The following is a 16,210-nucleotide window of genomic DNA, read 5'->3' on the forward strand; positions in this document are numbered from 1 at the left end:
TATCAGAAAGAAATTCTTTACAGAGAGAGTAATCAGGCATTGGAATGGCCTGCCCAGAGAGGTGATGGATTCACCATCCCTGGAGGTTTTTAACGTGACACTGGATGTGGCACTGAGTGCCATGATCTGGTAAACAGACTGGAGTTGGACCAAGGGTTGGACTTGATGATCTCAGAGGTCTTTTCCAACCAAATCGATTCTATGATTCTCTGATTCTCAGAAATTTCTACTGCTGTTCTTGTGGTCTTGTACCAGTCTAAGTACCTGAGTGTGTGTTAGCCCCTGGCTGTCATCCCACGCTGCCTGTTGTGGTTACTAACAGCTGAGTTCCTGACTCACCAGCAGCAATTTTTCCTGTTTCTCTTTTACTAGTTCCTCTTGTGCTGTTCCCCCTCCTTGCATTCAGTGTAATGGTTGGACTTATGTTTGAAGTCTCCATGCATTTCCTGTAGCTGATTATTTTCCCACCTTCATGCTGCATGACAGTCTTATCAGAAGGCCTTCCAGGCTACACTACTATACTAGAGATAAGGGAGGCATACTTTTTGTCCAGGAAGGGAGATATCCCCCTCTTCTATTCCACATCATGACAAATCTACCCATATACAATTTTACTGAAATGCCTGCTTTTATTCTTAACTTATCAACCTGCTCAGAAGTTTTGCTTGAACAGATTAATAGTGTACTAAAAGATTATGGGAAACGTTTCAAAGTTAAATCCCTTACAAGGAATTAGGACCTAGGTTTGGAGAAGAATTTTTTTACTAGTCATGTTTTCAGCATTGTGTCTTGGGATAGCTCTAGGAGGAATCAATCTGCTGAAAACTCCTAATGGAAAGAGGAGGAGCGTTTCCATGTCTGTAATGAAGAACTATCTATCTCACACACCATTTGACCACATCTGTGCGAAAAGGGCTGTTAGTTTTCAAGGCCAAATATGGGAAGAGGGTGTTGTCCAGAATTCTGACTGTCTGTATTGGGTTTCCCTTATGCAAAGAACTATGAAACATCACCAGTGAGAGAGAGAATAATTTGAATACATTAAAATACTAAATCAGGGTGTAGAAACTCCAAAGTGAGGGCTAGTTACAATGCAACTCTTCCCACAACCTTCCCACAACTGATGTCAGTGTCCTACTGCTTGACCACAGCTTCAGGTTCAAAGCTACATAGACTCCATGCCCATCACCAGGCAGGATTTTAGAGTAGGGTTGAAGCACTACTGCCAATCCCTTGGCAATATAATCTGTCGTGGACTCTATATAAGCCTTAGGACTTGCTCCTACACCAGGTTGTTTTCTGTCCCCTCTGCACCTGGCCTTTTTCTTTCCTTCTTTTGCTTTTGTCAGGTCATTTGACTTTGAAGCCAGTTGCACATAATGAAACAGCACCCAGCCTTCAGTCACAGGACTTGTAGTAAGAGCAGGTACATAAGGGGTTAAGTATTTAAATACATGACATAAACAGTATTAGATGTGACTGGACTTTGTGGCGAGCTGAAGTTCACAGACATGATGGTTTTCATGCAACTGAAGGAATTTGTCATGAATTTGTCTTCCCAACAGAAAAAGAATGTAGAATAATACAAAATTTGCTGTCTGGATTAAAAAGAGTTGATGTTAATTAGGCACAGTGAATGATCTCACTGATATCCACACTATCTGCATCTAGCTTTGCAGGATCATGATAGCATTTCATTCTGTTCCTGTTAAGGAGGGAAAACTCCCATTAAAGAGATTGGTGGCAGATCAGTGCCAAGAAAGCCTTTTTCTGCAATGTGTTAACATCTTGTTTCTCAATCATAGTGATCAAACATAGCCAAAATAGTCCTGCAAACTTTTACATATATGGAACTTATTTAACATGAGCTTAACTGTTACTCACACAAATACCTCCATTCCTACATCAGAATTTTACACAATATCAAGCAAAAGAAAACTCCCATGAAATAGGCCTATCCTGAATATGGAAATGAGCAAATGAAATTGTAGTGTGAGGGATCACAGCATATTTTTATGTGTTTTAGAAACTATATTCTAATTTCAGTAATGACACCAGACTTCAGACTAACGCTGTCATTTTGACAAAGCTTTGCTGAGATCAGAGAGGCGTCAGAACAATTAATCCAGTCAGTCAATCTTTCCTGCGAAACACCAAGGGTTTTGATGTGAACTTATGGTGTGACTGTTGCCATGGAATGATGATTACCATATTTATTGTTTAGTGAAAAATGCAGAAGTAGATTTATCTGCAAAAACCTTCAAAAGAATATCTTCATCGCTAGCATGTGATGCTTCAATGTTTAGTTCATTTAGGGCATCAATTCATTTAGGGCATTCTGAGAATGCCTTTGAGCCAGAGGAACAGCCTTTGAAAGTGATGTGCCTGTGGGATCATGCATGGTATGGAGAGCCACTTGCTTTCTGTTTTCTCCTTCTTCTTCTGATCCTACTTTTATCATTATACTCAGCCTGCTCACATAAACTCCTTTCTGCTGTACTGGTGTCTATGGATGGACCCATCTAACTTGCCTCACTAGCAGTTTGTGAATTACTGACATTTGGTCATAATTGCCCACACAAACACATGACTTGGGTGAGCAGAAGGTTCCTGGGACTTTATGATAGCTGGAAGTGTGGGTAAGGCTCTGAGCAGGCACAGCCAGCTTTCAAGGCATCCCTCCTTGACCTTCTGCTCAGACTTCAAAGCCTCATGGTTGGCTCCCTGCTGGAGGGAAGGGCATCTGGCCTCCCTGAAATTGGGGAAATATTACTGTGTCCAGTTCTGGGCTCCTCAGTATGAGAGAGACACAGAGCTCCTGGAGCTGGTCCAGTGGAGGGCAATGAGGGTGACTGGGGGAATAGAACATCTCTCTTGGAAGGAAAAGCTAAAGGAGTGGTGCCTGTTCAGCCTCAAGAAGAGATGACTGAGAGGGGACCTCAGAAATGTGTATTAATATCTAAAAAGGGAATGCCAGGAAGGGGGAGCCAGGCTCTTCTCAGTAGTTCCAACCACTAGGACAAGTGGCATCAGGCAGAAGCTGATGCACAGGAAGTTCCACCTGAATATGAGGTAGAACTTTTACTATCCAGGTGACTGTGCACGGGAGCAATGTGCTCAGAGAGATTGTTGAATCTCCCTCATTGGAGGTATTCCAGAACAGTTTGGACGCAATCCCGTGCCATGTGCTCTGGGACCACCCTGACGGGAGGTTGGACCTGATAACCACTGTGGTCCCCTCCGACCTCACCGATTCTGTGCTTTGGTAGCGCTTCTGCTCCTATCCAAATTGTTATGAGCTTTCGTACCTAAGTTGCAAAGGAGCTTCGGTTCAGGAGAGGCTCCGGCCGGCGCGGACCCAGCCTCGGGCAGAGCCCCGCGTTGCCGGCCGGGGCGCGGGGGCGGTGGGTCCCGGTGCTGCCCCTCGGCGGCGGGGGCCGGTGCGGACCGAGGGGAGTGGCGGACGGTGCGTCCCGGTGCCCGGCGGGGGGCGGTGCGGATCGGGGGGAGCGGGGGACGGTGGGTCCCGGTGCTGCCCCTCGCCGGCGGGAGGCGGTGGGTCCCGGTGCCCGGCAGGAGGCGGTGCGAGGAGCGGTGGGTCCCGGTGCCCGGCGGGAGGCGGCGCGGACTATGGGGGGCTGTGGGTCCCGGTGCCCGGCAGGAGGTGTTACAGGAGGCGGTGGGTCCTGGCGGGAGGCGGTGCGGGCTGGGGGGTGGTGGGTCCCGGTGGCTGGCGGGGGGTGGTGGGTACCTGTGCCCAGCAGAAGGCGGTGCGGGTCAGGGGCGCTGCCCGCCCGCCGCGGCCACTCGGTGTCGCCCTCGCAGCGGGCACGGCGGCGGCGCCACCTTCGGGGCAGCCCCGGCGCGGCGGCAGAGGCGCCGCGGGAGCGGCAGCGCCGTGTCCGTCCCCTCGGTGCCCGTCCCCGTTCGTGTGCCGCGGGGAGCGCAGGTGAGCGAGGCGCCGGCCCTCGCCCGGCCGCCGGGGGTTGCGTGTGGCCGCGGTGGGGCGGGGGCGCTTGTGGCGGGGGACGCACAGGTGATGGCGGAGGTGGCCGGGCTGAGCTGGGGACGGGCCCGGCAAAGCCGATACCCTGCGCCCGAGTAGAGTGTTCCCTTATTCCGGCCCGGAGCAGGGTACGTGGAGGGACCCTCCGTCGGACAGACACGAACCCTCCGGGCTGCCCTGTAAGCGCAGGAGCCTGTGTCAACGTAGGGGGTCAGTTGCAGATTTGCAGTATAAACGAGGAGCCTTAACGCTCTTGTTCCAACTTTTAAGGCCGCGTCTAATGAGAAATGGAAATCTGGCTCAAAGTCATCCTTCCTGTTGTTGACATCACCTGAAAACTCCACTGGAAATATTTCCACTAGTTTACTGCAAACATCAGGCGTCCCTGAGGTCTCAACGCCTTGTGAGTACACACTGGCTGCTGATACAGCTCTCTGATTGTGGAAATCCATGGCTACGGCGTGTATTTGTTCTGCAATGTTCATTTTATTGCAAACATTAATAAAAGGCTTATTGTGCCCTAGAGCGTTGTGTGCATAACAGCATGAGATGTAGACAGCACTCTGTTTTTTTTTTTAAAGGCATAACTGATATCTTCATAATTTTATAATTATGTGCGAAGTGATTGTTTAGATTTCTGCTTGGTATTTCTGCAATGCACATGATCGAAAGGATGTGTTGTCTGCTACTGGATACCTTTTGTTCAGAGGGAAAACACTGAGAGGGATAGAAAATGTCTTGCTGGTAGGTGGATCAGTGAATCTTCCCCCCGTGAGTTGTTTAAATGAATTTAGAATTTCCTACCAATGCTAATGGAGCAATCTGTCTTTGTTCAAAGAGGGAAAAACACAGCCATGCCTAAATTCTTATGCAGCATTGGTTAGGCACAGACCAGATCCTCTGGTAGTACTGTGGTTTATTCTGAGGAGAATTTGTTATTTACTTGCATTCAACGTGAGTGTCTAGTTTTATAACAACTTATTTTGGCACGCTCATGTTCCAAGTATTGTGTAATCTTCATTCTCTAGATGCTTGGAAAGCAGTGTTTCTGTAGATGTGTGGTTACATGTAAGATCTGCAATTGCATTGCAGACCATAAGATGTGGTGTAATAACACTCATTCAGAACTTCATAATAATTTCTGAGCAGAAAATACTAGTTAAATACACTCCGTCTACCAAAACTACAGTTGATTGGCTACTTAAAATATTTGGATGCCTGGTATGGTGATGATGTATGCCTGTTTGTCAGTGAGGACCTAGGCAAGAGTGGATGCGAGTTCTGTAACAGTAATGTCATTGCTTCTCACCTGTTTTTTGTTTGAAAATAAACTGTAATAAAACCCAAAAGAGAATTTGTGATTGTACTCAGTTATGAAAATTTTCACTTTCCCATACTCCTTAGTATTTACCTAGACAGTGCTATCAATCTCACGTGGGAAACTAGCTTTGAACACTAGAAGCTAAATGACCAGTAAATGATTAGTAAAAATAAAGTGATCAACCGTCTAATCTTTCAGGTGCTATCTTCAAGCTTTTTTGCAGAGACCTCCTTTTTTGGGGAACAGAAATTCTGAGAAGTTGTCTGCACTAATGGGACTCCAGTGTTGGATGATATAATGTAGTTGTGCTGCCAGGCTTAGCATCCTGCCCTGTCACAGGTGGCATGTTCTGTAGTTCAGATTGTCAAATTTATGATGTTCTTGGACCAGATGAGATGAATGATATCATAAATCAGGTGCTTGTAGGGTGTGGTAGTGAGCCATTGAGCCTCAAGCTGCCTTTCTCCACCTGGCTTCAACTTCACCTCTGCTTGACTTAGCTGGTGAGTCATTTTGTGATGTAAGAAAAAGACCTTGCTGCCACTCACTCATAATATCTGTAATAGGTCTAACAACACTTATCAGTTTGGATGGGTGGTGTAACAATGACCACTTGTAAAACCCTTTTAGGTGCTTAATTATACCATCTGACAACTATGTTTTATTTATTTATTCTCATTAGTTTCAGATGTGCAATTCCTCTTTTTCCCTCAGCAGTTAGGACTTTGGATGAACTTCCAGAGAACTCACAGTTGTATCTTTTTAAAGAGATATATCAGTGCAACATGTCACTAGTGGAAGTATTTTATTTAAAACTACAAATGAGTTGCTTTCATTGGTAAGATTAACCTAGGGAGATACTTGTCAAATACATTAATTAATTAATTGAATTGTTTGGGGGAAATAAACATTTGAAACAATTTTAGTTCCTTTTATTTGTTAAGGAATGAGATATGTGACTTCTTCAAAAATGATCCAACCAAAAATATGTGTAGAGCTGCACTTTGGAAAGACCTCAGTTTGTAACACTAAGGGGAAAACTCTCTTCCCTGCCTCCTGTCCAGCTATTTTGCCCCCTGACTAGAAATACTAGCAAATTTTCTTGTGTACCATTGCTAACCTGTGAACCCTTTAGGAAGAGCTTAGTTGCTTCTCTCTTGACTGCTTGTTGTTAGCTGGTGCTGCTGAAAAATAGTTTCTTACAGTTCCTTGGTAGCAGTTGTGAGAGAGAAAAGTGAAATCATGAAATATCCCATTGTTTTGCTGTGACTTTTCACTGAATGATGTGTAATGGTCTCTTTCTAAACTTTTTCTTCTTCTCTTTCTCTATTTGGTTTATCTCAAGCTGCCATTCAAAAGATGGATTTGTGAAGGCAAGTGTTTCAAAGTTAGGAAGAGTCGGAATTAATGTGTGACTTCCAGGCTTATTTGTTGTGTAGTTTTCAAACGCATGCACATTGGAACGTTCTCCATGTACTGCTTTCTTTGACAGGTTTTTCATGTGACAGTGATGCTCTGTATCCAAAGTGCACTAGTTTGGCCAGACAAGTACTTTTCTTTTTTTCTGGACAACTCTTGAGATCCAATTGCAGATGTGGAGGTCTTGAGAGTGAAACAGAGAAGGATAGTGTTTCGTACTAGGATCAAGAGCATTATCAACAAACAGTGATGAAATGAATAAATGTCAATTTAGAACATATTTTTGAGAGGTGTGTGATAAATGAAATGTTAGGGCTGCACAGGACTTTGAGGTTAAAAGAAATCTAGCACATTACTACTAATAATTAATTGGGTATATTGAAAGAGGAAGATGCCTTGTGAAAGCAGTTGTGTTGTGGCAAATGAATCCACATTGGATGGCCTAACCAATACAGCACAACAGCTTGATCTCTTGCATTATCCAGTTCTGCAGGGCTGTGTTAGTAGCCTCAGTGAGGTATTCCTGATGCCATATTGAGTGCATATCTAGCTCATGATACGGTGCAGTACCGTAGATTGCTGGCTTGTTCTTGCACTGTTTTAGTTTTGAACCTTTGTCAGTGATCCTGCCATGGGTGACATGAAATTCAAGGTCCTTAGAACCTACATGAAGACTCTCTCTTACTGCCAGCACTCATGTCTTCCTCTGTGGCTCTCTCCTTCCACTCTGCAGACTTGCTGCTGGTCCTCCAAATCCTAACTGCATCTCATCCAAGCCACAGCCATGGGGGAAGCTGGCTGTGACTGGGGATAGGATTTGGGAACATCTGTGGGAAGTGGTGATGGAAGCATCTGGTGTGCGTGCCAGCCAAATGGAGCGTACTGGGGCCTTGGGATAGCTGAGGTGTGATGTGCTGAGCATGGACACCCTAGTAAGTTTGCACTAATCCTGAAGAAAAAATTATCTACCCCTATGCCAAAAAAGCCTAAGCTTTTTTATCTTATGTTGTGATCAAAAGCATATTTGGAGTACTCTTGAAATCATGAGATTTTACCTCCTTCAAATCCTGGTTTTAAACAAGCTTCATGTAATAGTCTATGCTTTACTTTCCCTTTCTCTCTCATGACTTGCCACCTTCCCCACCTACACGTCATCCATTTTTGTGAAGTGAGCCACTGAAGATAAAAGTTTTGGGTGTATGTCCTGGCATGCTGTTGGACGAAACAGCAAGATTGTAGAAAATGCATCTGGATTTGATGGAAATTAATTTCTTAAGGATGTGTATCTTCATTGTGTCTGCATTGCAATGGGCTAATTTCCTTTTTCAGTTTGAGGTGCCAATTGCTTTAAGCCAGTCAGAAATATTTTCTATTGATTTTAATAGCATATACAATGTGACATCTTAGTTACCTGTTACTAGTCTATTTATATTGTAACAATACACTTCTCAGTTAGAATTCCCTAAATTGTCTCAGATGGGTCAGTCACTGAAGAAAAGTGCCAACTTTATAAAATAAAAAAGCATCATGGATGTATGATAATTATATATGAGCTCAATATTTAAATAGCTTTTTAATAGTGATAACAGTGAATCATTTTAGGTATGTTTTATTAACAGTTTAATGTCTATGTGTGCAACAGTTGCAAGACATTGCAGCTGGTTCAGTGCCTCTGGCAGGATGTGATCTTTTAACAATATCACTACCGCCTCAAATAATTGCAATAATATCTGCAAGGCATGCCCATTGGTTAAGTCAGTTCATTAGTATTTTGTAAAGCTTACATATGAGTAATTTTTGTTCATTTTCTCTCTGACTGCTTTTGTGATTAGACTGTGTCTGGCTAAAGTCTTTTGAGAGGATTTAGGGATGGGGGGATAGAGGTTGTCTTTCTTCTGGCTGTGGAATTATCTGCCTGACATCTGCAGTCTTTCATTGACATGATTGTTCTAGTGTAAATCCAGATTTGAAAGTAGAGCACTTTGTTATCAGTTTGTCTTTTGCAGACTTTACAGCAGCTACTGAATTCTTGCAAGTGTGTTTTTTTCCCTATGGCTTCTGTGTAAAACCAGGCCATGTCCTTTCCATGTGCTCTTTTTTATTTCTTTCTCTGAGTACTCCTACCAGAGTAGGAGTGGTATTGGTTTTAAGTCTTACATTCTTTCTCTTTTCTTATTATGTGATATAACTTCAGCCTTTGACTAGCCCCAAGATTTAAAATTTGGATGGATGGATGCATGTGTGGAAGCACATGAAGTTCAGACAGACTCTTTTTATGGTAAGAAAATGGCAAAAGTGTGTATTCAATGTTACATTTTAGCCTTGAAGAATGCTGAGTGATGGAGTTGCAGGCAGATGTAACAGAAGATGCTGACCAGTTTGTTTTTTTTTCATTTCAGAGTCAAAAGTTAGAATAAGAATAAATGTTATGCTTTAACTTGTATAATTTTATTATTTGTGCAGTAAATAGGATCTCTGTCCTAAAGACTTGGTAGCATGGAAAAAACTGTAGTTGGAAATTGTTTTTCTTCCTGCTCTTGTGTTACACTCCCTGCAATATCAACTTCTTCCACAGGTTTAGGTTCTTTTAGACATGCTGAAATCCAGTCTCTGGACTTGTCAGTTTTATATTAGATGTCCCCCTCCAAAAAGAGATTGTAGGGGGTTACATGTTCCATCCCCTGAACAGACATAACTTTGCTTTAGTGCAGGAGATGGTACCCCAGTTTTGATGAGTGATGATTTCCTCCAGAGGTGTGCTCGTTTCCTCCCAGAACAACTGTTCAGTGTGCTTGAATGCCCTGCATTAGTGCAGCTGTGGATTAAGTGTGTTGATATGTATGACAGGCTCAGGTGTGTGGAGTAAGCTGAAACATGAATTTGAAGTACAGTGTTTTATTAATGAACAGTCAGCTACCAAGTTGGATTCTTTTCTTTCCCTGTAAGATCACACTTAATCAGTTTAGAGAAGCCAGGGTTCAAGAAATCCTGACCTGGCATGCACTGGGTTAGGCTGTCATCCATATCACTTTCTCTGATGTCTTGACAGGCTAGTGCAGGTGTTCCTGCAAATGAGCAGCTTAGTTAGTTACCAGCATGTCTGATAAAGCAGAACTGAATTTCAGGGTGAAGGAGGACAGCTCAGTCAAGAGAGAGTGTTGATATTACCTGCCGCTAGTCTCAAAATAAGCAAGATCAAATCTAATTTATTTAAATTCTAATAATATAAAGAGTGTTCAAAAGCTTACCAAGTGACATAGATTCTTTTGTCATCGCTTGGAAAAACAGAGTGCCTAATGTGAGCTGCTTCTCTGTGGGACCATCTTCACAAGTCCTAGTATTTCGGACAACCCGAAGGCAGGGAGAGGTGGACTTCTTTCACTGAGTAGGACAGGACTGTCTGTTTGGGGAGATTTCTTTCAGTTCTTCCTGCATGGTGACCGGGAGCTGAGCAAGTCAGGTTCCTGCATGTATGTTGAGCCTGGTTTGAAGGTGCAGGTGGATGCTTTCATGGTCAGCCTGGCTAATTCTCATCTCCATTTTGTTGGCTTCATTTTATTGCAGGGAAAAATGGCATATATTCTCCTTAGTGTCTTTTACTCTTTTATGGGATCGATGTCAGTGACTCTCTCAAGCTGAGGAGGGAACATGAGTGCATGGGAAACAGAGTGAAAAAAAGAGAAAAAAATGGCCATGGAAATAACAACTTGAAAATTGCTTTATGATAAGAAGAGATACTTCTTTTCACTTGTTTTGAGCCCTGAAATATGCTGGTTTAATCTGATCCCTTCTAATATTTCTCCAAGCTGATTTTTCTCTGCTTAGTTATGTCCTGCCTTTGGTTGTCTTATATTCTCCTTCCTTGAAACTTTTCTAGTTTTGCTAAACCTTTTCCAAAAAGAGAGGGCCAGAATTACAACTTCCATGATGCAGTTGAGCTTTGTAGATGGTTGAATAAATATGGTTTTAGCTCTGCAGTAATGATTTTTAGCCCTCTCCCTGCTTTTTAACTAGAGATCCACTGTAGATCCAGGATCTCATTTCTGAATCATCCTGAGCCCATCATCATGCATATCAAGTTGAGGGGTCTTGTCCCACCATGAATACCAGGCTGTGTTTAAATGGTATTGAATTCTGTCAGCCATTTTAACAGTTGTAATCTTTCTGTGTCCCCCTGTGATTCATTAGTGGCTATAATGAACTCAATATATTCTTAATGCAGATGGCTGGGGAGCTGCAGGGTTTGTGTCCTTCCCCTATGAAGATTGACCTTGAACCATTTATTTCCTGTCTAACTGGTTCTCTGTACAGATGAGGACTTTTCCTGTTATACCACAGCTGCCTGCCTAGTTTTTATGATACTGGGAGGTTTTGTGGGGTTTTGTTTGTTTGTTTGGTTGTTTGTTTTTTTTTTTTTTTGTTTTGTTGTGTTGTCTTCTTTTTTTAAAGCAGCCTTCCTTCCTTTGAGAGGAATCTTAGGGGTTTGTACATGAGTTATGAAGAAATAACTTTGCCTCACTGAAACTGTGCTAACAAGCTATGTGTAATGTGTAATATGAAGTATCTTAATTTAAACATCTGTCTTATGTCCAGTCGGCGTTCAGCTCTAACTAATCTACATTGCAATCACATCCCAGCTTGCTTCATAAAACTTTAAGTTCCAGTATTCTGTTTGGGATTTAGTTTTGGTCAAAGAGTGCCCTGAGTGAATCAGAGTAACTCAGTTCTGCTTCTCGTTCTTCCTACTTGTCAGACCAGATTAACTATTTCTATATTTAAGCCTGCTTTACTTATTCAGAAAAGATCCATCCATTCTTAATGAAAATTTTACACTTTGTTTATTTGGTAGCAGGTTGGGACCCAATGTGAAAAGTGAAGGGCAGAATTAAAAGATTGGTGTGGGTACTTGCAGCAAGTAGCATGCCACCTCAATAAATCAAAGCAGAATATGTAGGTATAAGTTCTGGTTGTTGGCAGTCTCTTGACTAAAAAAATAATATTTTTAAAAATGATTCCCAGATTTATTGTCTCCCTACAGGAGTAATTTAGGTAAACAAAACAAAACCCCAACTTTTTTCTTCCTCGTCTTGGTTCACTTTATTTCTGCCCACCAACACATGTGTTTAAGAAGTTTAAAACCAAACTTCTGAGTTGCGTATTCTTTCAGAGAATTTAACCTTTCATGTCTATAACTGCAGACACACAAATGAGGAGGATGTTGCTGCTTCATTTGGTAATGTCAGGTTTTTCTTCTTCTTTTTGTTTTTAATCCTCAATGTGGAATACTTGGTGTGGAAGCTAGAAGCACTTTTTATTCAAAATCTAGCATACAAAACTTGGATGCATGTATTTCCAGCTTTTAAGAATACCTTTTTAAAATATTGTACTCATATGAATTTGCTTATATATCATATGTGGTTTTGTACCTCCAGCAAGTATCTGAATATAATACATGGGATGAGCTGGTTTTAGTAACACTCAGGCACATCGAGAAAACGGGTGGATTGAGAAGAACCGAGCACAGCACTTGAAAGAAAAACCAAAACAACATTTTAAAGATTTATTTGTTCTCCTCATAATTTGAAATTAAGACTTTCTCTCTGACTGAGCTGAAACAAGTGTTGAGCTACTCGTGAGGCTGCAGTGTAAAGTCAGTTTTGCCTGGGACCTGTTCTCAGTCTTTCCCAGAGATGGCATAAAGAGTATCAGTGAAATGGTGAACTTACTCTGTGTTTCAGTCCTCTGTAGCTCTCAGGAAACACACAGGTAATCTGCTTTGGTGGGAAAAATACTAAATGCACTTTTCAAGTAAGCTAAGCCAGGGAGGGTTGTCAGAGGAGAGTGACACTATAATGGAATTTCTCAGCACACTATTAAATGTGTGCTAGAGTGTTTCACATTAAGATGATGGATTTTTCTATCATTCTAAGGAGCTGCATACTTGTCCTCTTCCCCAAAATACTGAGATTTTGAAAAGCTGTAACTATATAGGCAGTGTCTTTGATTGTTATTAACAAAGTTACCTTCTAAATTTTAATAAAGCAACAAGCATCTGTTGTATGGCTGTCCTTTTTACTTGTGAAAAAAACCCTTCAGTTGATTAGTTCTTATGCTTCAGATTTTGAGTATGAGTATTCACTCTTCTGTTAATAGGGAAGTTTCTCATGGTTTGTATATCTCAAGCTTAGCTCAAAATAAATACAGTGTTTCAACAAAAACAGGATCAGGCAAAAGTGTCTGTAATGCAAAAGTTAGCAGATTTTGCCACATACCATTTAAAAAATCACCTCCTTTTTGCTCTGTAAGAGGGATTTTCAGGCCTTGCTTAATTAGGGATCAAGAATAAAATTATACTAAAGTAATGACTTAACAAAATTCCCTTGCTTTATATTCAAATACCAATATGGCCCATAGAGATGTAATTATCAATAACCTGTGTGTAGCAAAATTTTAATTAGTTTACTGACTTAAATCTCAAAAAGGGTAGACCTGAAAAACAAACCCTTCAACTAGTTTTTGCATTATTAGAAAGTTTAAAGATGGTTGCCTATTATCCTGGGGGGGTTAATTAAATTTGATGTTGTATTTTGTATTGGTAATGCTGGATCCAAACCTGATTTCCCTGCTTCTAAGGCTGTTCTCATTTAATTCAATGATTGTTTACGTGAACAAGGTGCAAAGAATGTGGCTTTGTATGAAAAACGTCCTCCCAGAGGGAGTTGTAGTAGGCTCACACTTAAATTGAAGAAACCAAACCAAAAGAGAAAGAAACCAATGTTTATGTTTCGTTGTCTTGTTGTACAATGATTTTCAGTGAAGTTTCATATTCTGTGAAACAAAAACCTGTAGCCAAGATGATATGATATTGGACAATTTTTATAGTTCAGCATGCAGGTCTGAGCTGTTGAAACAATAGGCTGAGTGTTTTAAGGTGCAGATAGCCTGACTAAAATAGCATGTGTTCAAAAGAAGTTGCAGTGCATTTTCGATAAAGTTCAGCAGAGAGATACTTGTGAACTCTGCATGGTGTGTTTCAGCCATGGGAGTAGTTAACAAGATAAAGAAAATCTCAGCTTTCTTTCTATTTACAAAACTGGCCTTTCTGGAAGTACTGGAAAACAAGAATACAAATATATAATATGCTTGCTTTCTCTGTCTTCCCCTCCCTTTTGGCCTCCCTGTATTGAGGCAAAAATAAATGGGAAGACTAACTGTAAGAAAACAGCATTTATGGTAAGTCCTCCTCTCCCTTAGTTTTCTCTCTCAGTTTTATACACTGTTGAGAGCTGATGGTTGTGTGGCAATGCAACTGCTGTGATAAAGTATGATTCAGTCCTGTAGTGCTGACAGAGCAAAACTATGCTGTTAACTCTTCCATACTCACATTGCAAACACAAGTCCAAAGATGGATCTGCACAGTTCAGGAGGGAAGTTTGATCTTGTCTATACTGAAATGCTCATACGTGTTTTAGCCATATTAGGCCACTCTTGTGGTTTTAAGGTAATGAAGATGTCCTGGACCATTTTGCCATTTTATTTTCCCATGCAAAATTCCTCTTCATTTTGTGCCACTTCCAAAAGCTCTGTATTGTTCTGCAACTTTGTCTTCTCCTCTCCTTTGTCCTAGCACTCTGCATCATTTTCCTGAAAATCATCTGATTTTCTTTAATCTTTTCCTCATCCCCTACACACTTCCTGTTGTTTTGCTAGTTCTGTCAGTGGTTAATGGGTACTGAGTCACCACTTTGAACCCAGAGGAGCTGTGAATACAGCAGAAGTTTGTTTGACAAACCTTTAAAAAAGGATTTGTGAGAGAGTGAAAAAGGATCTGTTCCCTCTTCCATGCCTTTCTGGGTGCTCTTTACCAGATTTGTTGTTGTGACATGTCTTCCAAGGCTTTTTAAAAGTTCTGTGTGCAGGATTTTTTTCCTCATCTCACATTCCAGGGTTTACTTGTCTCAATTTGCAATCTCATTTTTAGTGCTTTCACTTCAACTTTAGTAGTGTTTGGATCTTGGGGTGTACTTTTCCATTGTTGCTTTCAGCTCTTTCTGCATCAGCATCATCAGCTCACGGTCTTTTCTGATTGCTCTCCTGTTTTGTTAGGCTTCCATCCTTATCAGTGCACTGGTTTTTTGATAGCGCTGTTCCCACTGTGTTTCTTGGTAGGAGGGATGATGAAGGAATATCTATTTCTATCTCATTGTACAGGAACGGCCACCTCCTTGAGATTTTCATTGGGGTGTTTTTGCTATGTTGTAAAGTGAAAACAGGATCTCTTCTGGCAAAGTGTTCTGGAATATGAGAGGCACAGGGATGCTAAGCTTCATGAGGGTAGGGAAGCAGAAGGGCAGGAGGAAAATCCTACCTGGTTCTGGGAATATGGTCCAGGAACATGATGTCCCTGTAGCATGACCCTGCCCTTCTCTGTTATTACATCATCAATTTTGGTGGTTTTTTTGCTTCATATTTCCATTCAGGACCTGGGCAGCCTCTGTGGGCAGATGATGTAAACACTCCCCATGTGTTAACATGATCTTGCGTAAACTGGTCTCTTGTAATGTACAAAGGAGACTCAGATAGGCTGAAATCTCAAAATATTAATTGACTATGAAGCAAGTACACTGAATTGCATGATCCTTTTCAGTCCTTGAAATAAGACCAGAACATTTATTTTGGCTGTAGAAAAAATTGGAAACATGGATGCAACAAATAGCATCATCTTCCACAGTTCCTATCCATGTCTGACCAAGGAGGTGCTTGTACTAAGGGACTCTGACTTTTACCAAGATACAGTAGGTAACCCTATGTAGCAAGGCTTTTTCAGATTTCCCTTTCTCTCAGGCTGTCGAAAACCTCTATAAGCATTAAGAAGCTGAGTCTTTTTAAACTCAGCTTCAGTTCCCAGAGAGATGTCTTCCACTGCAAGATTACTTCTTTGGGTGGTCCCATGGTGTAACGGAGAGCACTCTGGACTCTGATTCCCAAGGTCCTGAGTTCAAGTCTCAGTGGGGACCATCCACTGGCAGTTCAATGCCTCCCTGCCATCCCATCCCGTCACATCTCGGATGCTCAGCAGGGTCAGTCCCGGTTAGTACCGGGTGCTGTGACAGTCCCGAGGACTTCACTGTCACTGTCCAAGCTCGCTCGGCCGTGGCAGATGGACCTCAGAACTTAAACGGTGGGGCCAGTTCTGCACACGCTGTGCCTCACCTAAAAAATCCACTGTGCAGGCTGGAAGGGCACACCCACGTGGGGAGAGCCCTTCCCAAATCTGCGTTCGCCAAGTCTGGCCATACATACATACTCCTTTGGGTTCCTGTGGGACCTGTAGGCATGCAGAAAAAGGCAGGAGAACAGGGAGCAGTGAGGGAGACTGGGGCCATTTGTGTCTCCCTTGCACTCTCAGCTCCCTGTACGTGGCACAAGTACAAATATTTCTGGATGATGAACTCCGACTTCTT

The 16,210-nt window shown here is 42.2% G+C and overlaps 1 protein-coding gene across 7 annotated transcripts in view; it reads left to right on the forward strand.

Moving 5' to 3' along the window:
• The first annotated feature begins 3,543 nt into the window (after window positions 1-3,543).
• ANKRD6 (ankyrin repeat domain 6) overlaps window positions 3,544-16,210 on the forward strand; it is a 102,575-nt gene continuing 89,908 nt past the window's right edge. For 4 of the 7 annotated variants that reach the window (XM_071548747.1, XM_071548752.1, XM_071548751.1 and 1 more), the window contains exons 1-2: window positions 3,858-3,949; window positions 4,277-4,409. The gene's annotated coding sequence lies outside the window, so the exon portion shown is untranslated. The other 3 variants (XM_071548750.1, XM_071548749.1, XM_071548748.1) reach the window with 3 other exon arrangements.

Source organism: Pithys albifrons, chromosome 2 (genome assembly GCF_047495875.1).
Source record: "Pithys albifrons albifrons isolate INPA30051 chromosome 2, PitAlb_v1, whole genome shotgun sequence".
Classification (NCBI taxonomy): domain Eukaryota; kingdom Metazoa; phylum Chordata; class Aves; order Passeriformes; family Thamnophilidae; genus Pithys; species Pithys albifrons.